This window comes from Terrapene carolina, unplaced genomic scaffold (assembly GCF_002925995.2).
Source record: "Terrapene carolina triunguis isolate 2854851 unplaced genomic scaffold, T_m_triunguis-2.0 Scaffold130, whole genome shotgun sequence".
Taxonomy (NCBI): Eukaryota; Metazoa; Chordata; order Testudines; family Emydidae; genus Terrapene; species Terrapene triunguis.
In genome coordinates, this window is record NW_020664481.1 from 32,549,601 (window position 1) to 32,560,350 (window position 10,750).

The 10,750-nt window shown below is 39.1% G+C and overlaps 1 protein-coding gene across 1 annotated transcript in view; it reads right to left on the minus strand.

Moving 5' to 3' along the window:
• Positions 1 to 10,750, minus strand: part of PHKB (phosphorylase kinase regulatory subunit beta) — a 199,460-nt gene that overhangs the window by 176,404 nt on the left and 12,306 nt on the right. The window lies entirely within an intron of this gene.

Consider the following 10,750-nt stretch of genomic DNA (forward strand, 5'->3'; position numbering starts at 1 on the left):
ACCAGTTCTTAGCCAACAACAACCACTTTCTAAATGCCCCCAGGGTAAGAGCCACCATTCAATTACCGAAAATCTGAACTTACTACATGAGCTCCACAGTTCCATTCAGAAAAAGCCTTGAACTCTATTTCTTTGGGTGCTACAGAATTTAAATCCAGGCATTTAGAAGAGGACATGAAAGGACAAGAGTCCTATATATTATTATAGGTATTCTTCAGAACTAGTTTACCTATACATTTAAGACAAGCCTCAGCATTAAATGAAAACCATTTTAAAAAGAAATTGCACATTTACACCACAATTAAACTATTTCAGGAGTGACCACTTCATAAGGTCAGAGGCACTGAGGTGCCTTCCTTCAAAAGAGAGCTAGAATTAATGCATTCTTGTTACGGTAAGGAGCACTATATGCTTAAGAAACCAGAAGACCATGAACAGCCAAATGATTATTTAATTTCCTTCTGCTTCAGTTTAATTTTAAAGTTAAAACTTCTTCAGTGAAGCTTCTCTATATCCATGATGTTTTTAACCTCATAACCAGTAAGAACTATATGTGGCATGTTGTGCATCTTGTAAAGAATTCAGGACTTACTAAGGTTAAAAAACTATAAACTTATGAAACTAGGGACATGGATCAGCTTTGGAGAAAATGCAGTATCCTCTACTCAGATATCCAAAAAAGACACACCGATACCACCACCTGGAGGTGTTGTGTCCGAAAATAAATTCACCTCATCCTGACTGGCGCCTCTAGGAACCACCATATTTTAATCTATATCCATTTGACACGCATGAGGTTGACCTAATTTTGTATGCCATTAGGGAGTATTTCTTTTCCTCCCTCCTCAAAAAGCATTCAATTTTTCCTTCTTACAATCAGCATTCTAGGTTTCATTATCTTTCTCTTTAAAATTATGGGAAAGACTCGATAGCTGTTACTACTGAAAAATATGCTTTCCTTATCTCCAATCTCCAAATGACAAGAGGATATGTATTTTGTAAAAGTAGTGTTCAATTTTCCTATGACAGGACTCTGCAACACCTTTCTGTACATGGATGTATGACAGAGAATACACTACCACTGATGAGTGTTTAATTTGATAATATCTAGAGCTATTATGTTAGGTGATTTGTATTGTTAAAATTTTACTCAGAAGCACAGTATACTTAAATGACAAATTGAGATACAAAATGAGGACAAGGTAACAAACCTAATTTAGATTCTTCAGTCTTTACAGCCCACACAGATAAACTATGGCTATATAGAAAAGATTATTTTTAATACATGACTAGCCAATTCAGTTTCTTAATTAGTCAGGTTTTTAATCAATAATTTAGATAATTCTCTTTCTTAATTCATTTCAGAACTTTAATCAGTAATTTGCCAACAAACACAGTTGCAGAAAAAAAATAAGTATTTTGGTCCCTGTAATGAATAGGGCAAAAGAGGCATTTAGAAGTATAGTTCACCCATTATGAACAGGGCAAACAATCTGAAAGTTCAAATGGTGAGGAGTGCTTCCCTCTGTCTACCATGAAAAGTAATAAATAAAATGAAGTTTAGCTACAATTGCCATTTGCAGAGTTGCCTGGCAGCCATTTTCCTGAAAAGAGATACCATGATGGGTACTCTATCATATTAGTTTCTAGTTTATTTTAAATAATGGTTTAAACTTTAAACAAATTAAAGGAAGAACTTTTAAGACTTTAACATGAAAAGACCTTCAATCACTCCACCTAGAATGTTACTCCTCATATACATCTCACAAGATAAGGAAGGATCAAGTCTGATCAATACTTAAATGGGAACATCTCAACCACTAAGAAACCCCAGGGTGCTGCAGGAAGTGGTAGAGATGATTCAGCCAGCAACATTCTTCCCTCCAACTCAGTACTGAACAAATACCATGCTGGAGATACTGTAGTTTGAAATGCAGATATCTAGTATATTCTGACAGCAGAACTGGCACTTTCAGTACAAAGTCACTTGGGGCACTTCTACACTGCGCTATGAAACCAACTTGTTCTTCTCTAACCAATACGATGGAGGTTGGTTTTAATTGTTACTGTTTATTCACTGCATTACCATGCATTATCAAGTGCCCATACTTAAAATTCATATTAAGATATAGTCCTGAGGTCTGTATAGAAACATGGAGTTTGAATATACTGCGCCACTACCACCACTGTGGTACTAAGGAGAGAAAGTGAACAAGAATAGAAATGTAAACATGTGAATAAATTAATAGAGAACATAACCGTTGGGGGTCAAGACATTCCAAAAACAAAATGTCAAGGATGCTTAAAGAAAACAAATCTAAAAATTTGGACAACTATATGCCAAGTATGGTAGTAAGTTTGACTCAATTGTGAAATAGGAAAACCACCAGTGGAACACTAATTAGAAAAAATACACTTAAAGCCCACATGTATAAACACAACTATTAAATTTAAAACAATTCTGAATTACTTCACCAGTGCTTGATTTAGAAATTACAAAACAAAAATCCAAAACTTAAAATGTTTATTAAAATCAGAGACTATGTATGTTGTGCACCATGATAAAAAAGATTTGAAGAGACTAAAATTTGGGTCAATTTTTAAAAAATAAAAAGTTATGCGAAATTTTTTCTGCTGACATTTATAAGAAAAAAGATATTATGTGCAAGTTAAAGTTTTTTAGGATTCTCTTGTATATACAAGTTGCTCAGTATTAGCTGCTTTATTTTCCTTTACATTATATATCTTGTTGCAATATACACAGAGTTAAAATTACAATTTCCTTTAGTTCAATAGACTAACAAAGACAGCTGGTGTTTAGGCCACCAGCTTTTTGACCATGAGTTACAGAATATCCTCAAACATATCAAAAGAAATTAGGTTCTTTCCCCCATTGATTTCTATTCCCTATTGCAGGAGTTGAGCTCAAGAGAACAAATGACACACTCCCTTTTACTTAACACTTTGATTGTGGTAAGGGGAAAAGGGAGCAGGGGAAGCAGGAATACTACTAAAAATGTATTCTATCATTTACATACTGATGAAATCTGGTCAGTACTTTACATACGAGCAAATGCTGCAGTTCATTTACTATGAATACAATGTTCATTATTTCTAATTAAAAACAACCCTAATGGTAGTTTGCATGGTGAACACGCATGAAGTGCAGTCTTGCATATTATACAAGTTGCTCAGTGGGTGTCATAAGGAGGAGGGAAAAAACTTGTTCATCTTAGCCTCTAAGGATAGAACAAGAAGCAATGGGCTTAAACTGCAGCAAGGGAGGTTTAGGTTAGACATTAGGAAAAAGTTCCTAACTGTCAGGGTGGTTAAACACTGGAATAAATTGCCTAGGGAGGTTGTGGAATCTCCATTTCTGGAGATATTTAAGAGTAGGTTAGATAAATGTCTATCAGGGATGGTCTAGACATTATTTGGTCAGGGCAGGGGACTGGACTCGATGACGTCTCAAGGTCCCTTCTAGTCCTAAAAATCTATGAATCTATGAATAGAGAAAGAAGAATAGCAATAAAGACTGCCAAATTAATCATGTGTCTGGAACAAATGCACCTGCTGCTAGGATATAACTGAAAACAATTCTGTAATATTTTAAACAAATATAATAGAAAATGTGATATAAAAATGAATCATTCACAATAGCTGAACTCATTTTTCCATTGCTACAAGTCTTAGGGCTTGTCTACACTGGCAAATTTTTGTCGCCAAACACTGGCTTTTGGCGACAGAACAGCAATAGCGTACACACGGCAATGTGACTTTTTTCGGGGGGAAAAACGCCTAGTTTTGGCGACAAAAAACTTCCACCCCTGTGAGAGACTTTTGTCTTTTCCCCTCCCTTTATTGTCGACAAACATGCAGTGTAGACACCACAGGTTTATTTTCGATTTTATTGGTCTCCAGAAAGTATCTGACAATTCCCATGATGCTGCTCTGGTCAGTGGCTTGAACTCCGCTGCCCTCCCCCTTGCAAGGCCCAGGAATTTTAAATCTCATTTCCTGATTGCTGGCTTCCCAGAGGAGCTTCTCCGGTGAGCATGGCTGGCTATCGCACCAAACGTGCTCCTGCTTGGACCACCGTTGAGTTGTTGGATCTGATCAGTATATGGGGAGAGGAGTCTGTTCAGTCGCAGCTGCGAGTGACCTGTAGGAATCGGGACACATATGGGCAAATTTCTCAAGGCTTGTGCGAAAACGGCTATGATCAGGACACACAGCAGTGCAGAGCGAAGATAAAGGAGCTGAGGCAGGCGTATCATAAGGCGCGGGAGGCGAACCATCGCTCTGGAGGTGCACCTAAGACCTGCCACTTCTATAAGGCCTGGTCTACACTAGGACTTTAATTCGGATTTAGCTGCCTTAATCCGAATTAACCCTTCACCCGTCCACACTACAGAGCCAGTTAATTCGAATTAAAGGGCTCTTTAAATCGATTTCTGTACTCCACCTCGACGAACGGAGTAGAGCCTAAATCGATTTTGTTAATTCGAATTAGGGTTAGTGTGGACGCACACCACCAAATTACTGTGTTTAAGTTAATGGGGTAGTGTGGCCGCACACCACCGAATTAATGTGGTTTAAAACCGAATTAAGGTGCTTAGTGTGGACACGCACAATCGAATTTATACAACCTGTTTCCCAAATTCGAATTATCTAAATTCGGATTAATCCTGTAGTGTAGACATACCCTAAGGAACTGAACACTATCCTTGGTGGTGACCCCACCTCCATCGCCGATAGCCCCATGGATACTTTACAGGCAGCAGAAAGAGGGGGTAACCCACAGGTGGAAATTCTGGATGAAGAAGTCGAGCTAGAAGAGGATGTGGTGCTCCCAGCGGGGTTGCCTGGTGGGGCAGGCAGCCAAGAACTTTTCTCCACTCCAGAAGTGCTCAACAGGGAACAGGAAGCAGATGTGACGCCAGGTAAGTTGCTGTGGCTTGTGTCAGGAATCGAAAAGTGGGAGGCAGGTAGTGTTTTCTGTGAGCTGGACATTGTCCTGTGTACTAATCTGCATGGCCAAGCAGGGTGTCGACGGACATCGAGACCTGCAGGGAATCCTCCAGAGAGAGGCTCTGGAAAGTTTCAAAGTTTCAACACTCGGATGCGGAAACTACAGAACCCGAACCATCAAAAAAGAATATCAGCCTTCTGCTGGTGGCATCCGACTCAGATGATGAAAGTGAACATGCCTCGGTCTGCACTGTTTTAGATAGTTATAGAGTAGAACCAGTCATCAGCATGGACGCCTGTCCTCTGGAATGGTGGCTGAAACACGAAAGGTCGTATGAATCTTTAGCGCATCTGGCACGTAAATATCTTGCAACGCTGGCTAAAACAGTGCCATGTGAACTCCTGTTCTCACTTTCAGGGGATATTGTAAACAAGAAGCAGGCAGCATTGTCTCCTGCACATGTAAACAAACTTGTTTGTCTGAGTGATTGGCTGAACAAGAAGTAGGACAGAGTGGACTTGTAGGCTCTAAAGTTTTACATTGTTTTACTTTTGAATGCAGTTGTTTTTTGTGCGTAATTCTACAGCAGTAAGTTCAACTTTCATGAAAAAGATCGCACTACAGTACCTGTATTAAGTGAATTGAAAAATACACCTCTACCCCGATATAACGCGACCCGATAGAACACGGTGGATCAAAGCAAGTTCGATAGAACGCGGTTTCACCTATAACGCGGTAAGATTTTTTGGCTCCTGAGGACAGCGTTATATCGGGGTAGAGGTGGACTATTTCTTTTATTTTTACAGTCCAAAAATTTATATTAAAAAATAAATATAAACTGAGCACCGTACACTTTGTATTCTGTGTTGAAATTGAAATCAATATTTTGAAAAAGTGGAAAACATCCATAAAAATGCAAATAAATGGTATTCTATTATTGTTTAACAGCATGATTAATCGTGTGATTGATTTGATTTATTTTTTTATGATTAATTTTTTAATCGCGTATTTAATCGTGATTAATTGTTTTAATCATTTGACTACCCTAATATTTATTCATTCACATTTCTTAAGTATGGCACATACAAATTCTCTAAGTACATGTAGGAAAATCTAAAACAATTAAGGAAATCAGTGTCCTAAAGGCAAAAAAATTTTCTTTTCGCAACAACCATATTAACATCTTAATTCTCAACTTCATGCTCAACACACTTCTCTACTTAGTATTCCCCACCCACAAAAAACACACACAGAAAAAGGTAAGACTCCTGAATGTCCTGAAGCTAAAAACCACATCAAATGGCAGAACCCTAATTTAAAACATATTTTCTATTGGTTAAAAATATTAGGGTAATATTTTGGATGAAAAAAGTTTTAAGCACCTATTTGACCAGGTTACCTATGACCTCAAATGCCTGCAATTTTAACAAGACAATGAATGAACAAGAGATGTCAAAGGAAGAGCTGGTAATTGTCCTCCATAGCTTTGGATAACTATTACTGTAGCAAAACTCTTTAAAACTACCAGCCTAGACACCATATATAATTGTTGCCCTTTGCCATGATGATCAATAATGAAAAACTACTGATATTTTCTTGCCCATTGAAAAGGGACATTCTGGCAGAATAGAACTTTGCAACTCTGTACCATGGAAACAAATTCTTAAGTGATTGGAAATCTTACAAACATATTCATAACTAACCAGCAGAAGTCACAGTATAAGTTTTAAAAGAGAATTTTGTTATTCCTATTCAAATATAAACATAATTTTGAGCTGGGTCTAACAACTGAAGCCACTGTTGGCCTATCTAAGCTTCCATTTATTTCAGTTGAGATGAACACATAGGGCGTGGTAAGTTAGTTACACACACACACACACACACACACACACACACACACACACACACACACAATTTTGAATCTCAGACCAGTTACTAGAAGGCAAACATCAAAGAACACATAGATGGAGGACACACTGAGGGGAACAATCCTGGAAAGGTCTACATGACCAAATAAGTCCTTATGTCTATGGAATGTTACAAGGCCCTAATTCAGCAAGGCACTTACATATATGCTCATCTTTAAGCAAGAGAATACTCCCATTAACTTCAATGGGCTACTCATGTGCTTAAAGTTGGGCACATAGCCAAATACCTTGCTGAACTGGATTCAGGAGATTAACTACATTGTTATCCCAAGCCATCTCTCTCAGATCCAGTCTCCCACTGATTAAATAATTCACTACTTAAGCATAAACACTTTGGTCTAATGCTGGCTGCATTCTGAGCCCTAATTAATGCTGCCCCTTCTCCCTCACCTTAAATCACTTAATGACACCCTCAAGGAGTCAATGAATTCTATCTCACCCCAATAATAAGTTAAAAATGGGACACTCTCCACTGCTCAGTAAATTAACTTATGCTGGCCTCATACACTCTTCTGGAATGGCAAGAAGGAGGGCAGTAGTTTTTTCCTCCTCGTGGACTGCACCCTAATCTGCTGGCTGACTAGGCATGCAGAGGGGGAGTCATCTGAGGGGGCATAGAACAGTTCTAAATATGGCCAATGTGCTAACTTCAGAAATCTGTGAACATCTATTAACCATTACTAAACTGAACACTTCACTGAACACTGGAGAGCGAGGGGCTTCGTGCTGCCCCACACACAGAGAGAGATCAAAGGTGCAGACAGCCCTGAACCATGAAAATACCTAAACCAGACACCAATTATTTTTCAGAGTGAATTATGTTAGATAATGTATAATGCCACAATAATTTGCTTTTTCTGAACAAAGCTCCTGCACATGCTGGGATATGGTTCCACCCAAGATGGATTCCCGGATAAAACCTGTGGTCAGAATAGCCTGAAACAAAACAACTCCCTACTGATAGACTTGAACATCTTCATTTGCATCATCTTTGCTTACTCCACACTAGACATCACAAAGAATGGCTAAACACTGTTGATTATACTCACCCAACTAACAGATATATACACACATCAGTTTTTTCTATACTACAAAAAATGTTAGTTATCCACTCAGAAAATAATGAACTGTTCAAACATTGTGGCTATTACATAGGATTACCACCTCTCTGGTATCTGACCAGTCTGACTGTTTTTTTAAAAATGGATTTGCCAGTTGCCAGAAAAATACTTTAATCTGCCTTTTTTTTTTTTATTAACATGGGCCTAAAGATTTGCATTATTATCACAATATACTGGGATATCCAATGTTAAAAGTTTCTGTGTTCAGCTAAAGATGCTGCAGTGTTCCCACTTCTGCAGTTTAAGAAATAACTGATAAAAACTGTTGAAAATACAAAAGCTGTCTGCCCACCAACACAAAAGCGGATTGCGTGTGTGTGTGTGCGTGAGAGAGGGTTTGAGTCACGTGAGAGTGAGAGGCATATTAAATAATAGAAGATCAGGGCAGTGACACAAGTGATCCTACTAAACACCCAAAAAAAAAAAAGGCTCACATCAGAAATTGCACATTCAATGACAACTGGCTAAACAAAACAGACTACAAAGACTGGCTGGCAAAATGTGCTGATAAAACAAAGACCCATTTGTTATCAACGATGTTATCAATCTTAACTATACGTGTTCCCTATCTGGATACAACAAGTGGCTGTTCAAGGGGGAGTTTGTGGAGTTGCCTTGTGGTTAGGGTAGTAGTGAGCTTGCCTTGTTGGGGGTGGGGGAGCAGGTTTTTGCATTTCAAAGGTGGTAACCTTACTATTGCATAGATATAAATTTTAATTTATAAATAAAACTCTACTTGTATTTCAATATCATAAAAACCATGAGTTTACCCATGTGTGCTATCATTACAGGCCAAATTTGGCTTCCACTGAAATGGCAAAATTCCAATAAATTCAAATCAGAGTAGAATCAAGTCTTGGTTTTCTCCATCTATTCTCCCCCCCTCCGAGCTTTCATCTGTCTTCCCCTCTCTCAGCTGTCTCCTATTCCTGTTCACACACAAAATGGTCCCTGAAAGATCACTTGATATTAAATAAAGGCTAAAAAACTGGAGTGGTAGTTAGGTTGTTTATCACAGATTAAAAATAATATGGAGTTAACATGTATTAATTTAATGAATTTGCAAGCACAGCTGTGCGTGACTCTTGCAAGACTGTCAACTAAAACACAATTAAGGGAAGAGCTGCGAATTGAAACAGAATGGTTTTGTTACAACGTGGAAATAAAACAGTATTATTCAATTATATTACTTACATACTACTACTACTAAATACAAACATATACACATACACACACACACACACACACACACACACACAAGTTATTTCTATTTTTTAAAAGTTTGAAGTAAGATGATTAATCCAATGGTTTCTTTCAGGTGGTATATTCAGTCTTCAGTTTTGAAAAAGGACTCTCTCTCACTGTACATACACATATGAATGTGCAATGTAACTTAGCTGTTCACGTAACTTTTCACGTGCTCACCATTGGAATATCCTATTACAAATCATATGTCTAATAATTTTAGTGGTACAGGATCTATTTTAAAACCCATTGAAGAAGCTTTACCTAACACAGCATATATATTGCAGGGATTTTCAAATTCCAAAAGATCAGATTGCGTTCTAACAGTTATACTCACCGGACAATCTGTGACCCTCTGTGGCCAGCAAAGAAACAAAACAAAGTTACCATCCACAAAGTAATATATTTCATTTTTATTTTAAGAATGGAACATATAAAAAGTTTATGCAGAAAAAGGACTGAGTGGAACAGAAAAGCATGAAAGTGTCAGAGTCCTACAGGCAATGAATAGTGTTAAATTTAAGTGTCTGACATTTTAGCAATAGAAATAATTTAAAACTACTCAACTTTTTGATAATACACAACAGAAAACCATGAGAATTAAAAGTTTGAGACAAGTGATAAAAAATCCATTAAAGTGATTACATAACATAGTTTTACTCTTAAAAAATAATCATATGGGAGAAATAATTATATTTGTAGGACTAACAAAAATCCATTCCATTTTCAAATACTTCCAATGGTTTTCTTATTACTCCTGGGGGAATTCTGCACTACTGCACATGTGCTGAATTTATGTCCCCCACAGATTTCTTTGCTTCCCCACAGAAAAATGACTGATAGGGAAGCAAAAGAAAACCACAAGAGCAGTCATGCGACCCTACCCAGCAGTATGTTTCGGGGGCCCAGGGCAGCCAGCAGAGAGGTAAATCACTGTGGGGCAGGAGGCCAGACTAGGGAAGACGCGGCTGGTGGCTCCTACCCTGCGACGGGCTCAGCTTCTAGTTCCAGCTGAGATGGGGAGGACGGGACTTCCTCTTCCCCTGATGGCATCCAGGGCCAGGTCAGACCCACCATCAAATTTCTCCCCCGTCTGCAGGAAGCTCTGCAAAGTCCCCCCACTCCCGCTTCTTCCTGCACCCATCACTCCTTAGCTGCAGGGGGAGGGATCCCTGTACAGGGAGCTGCTCCCCCATCCATCCAACCCCCGTGCATCCAGACCCCCCTCACACCCAGACCCTCCCACCGAGCCTCACCCCCCACACTCAGAACCCCCCCTCTCAAGCCCCATCTGCACTCAGATCCCCACCCCACTGAACGCCAACCAGCTGCACCTGGATCCTCACCCTACTAAGCCCCACTCCACCAGCATCTGGACCCCCCACTGAGCCTCCAACACCCAGACCCCCCTGTGAGTTCTATTCCCCCCACACTCAGATCCCCAACCACCTTCACCTGGACCCCCCTGCAGAGTCCCATTACCA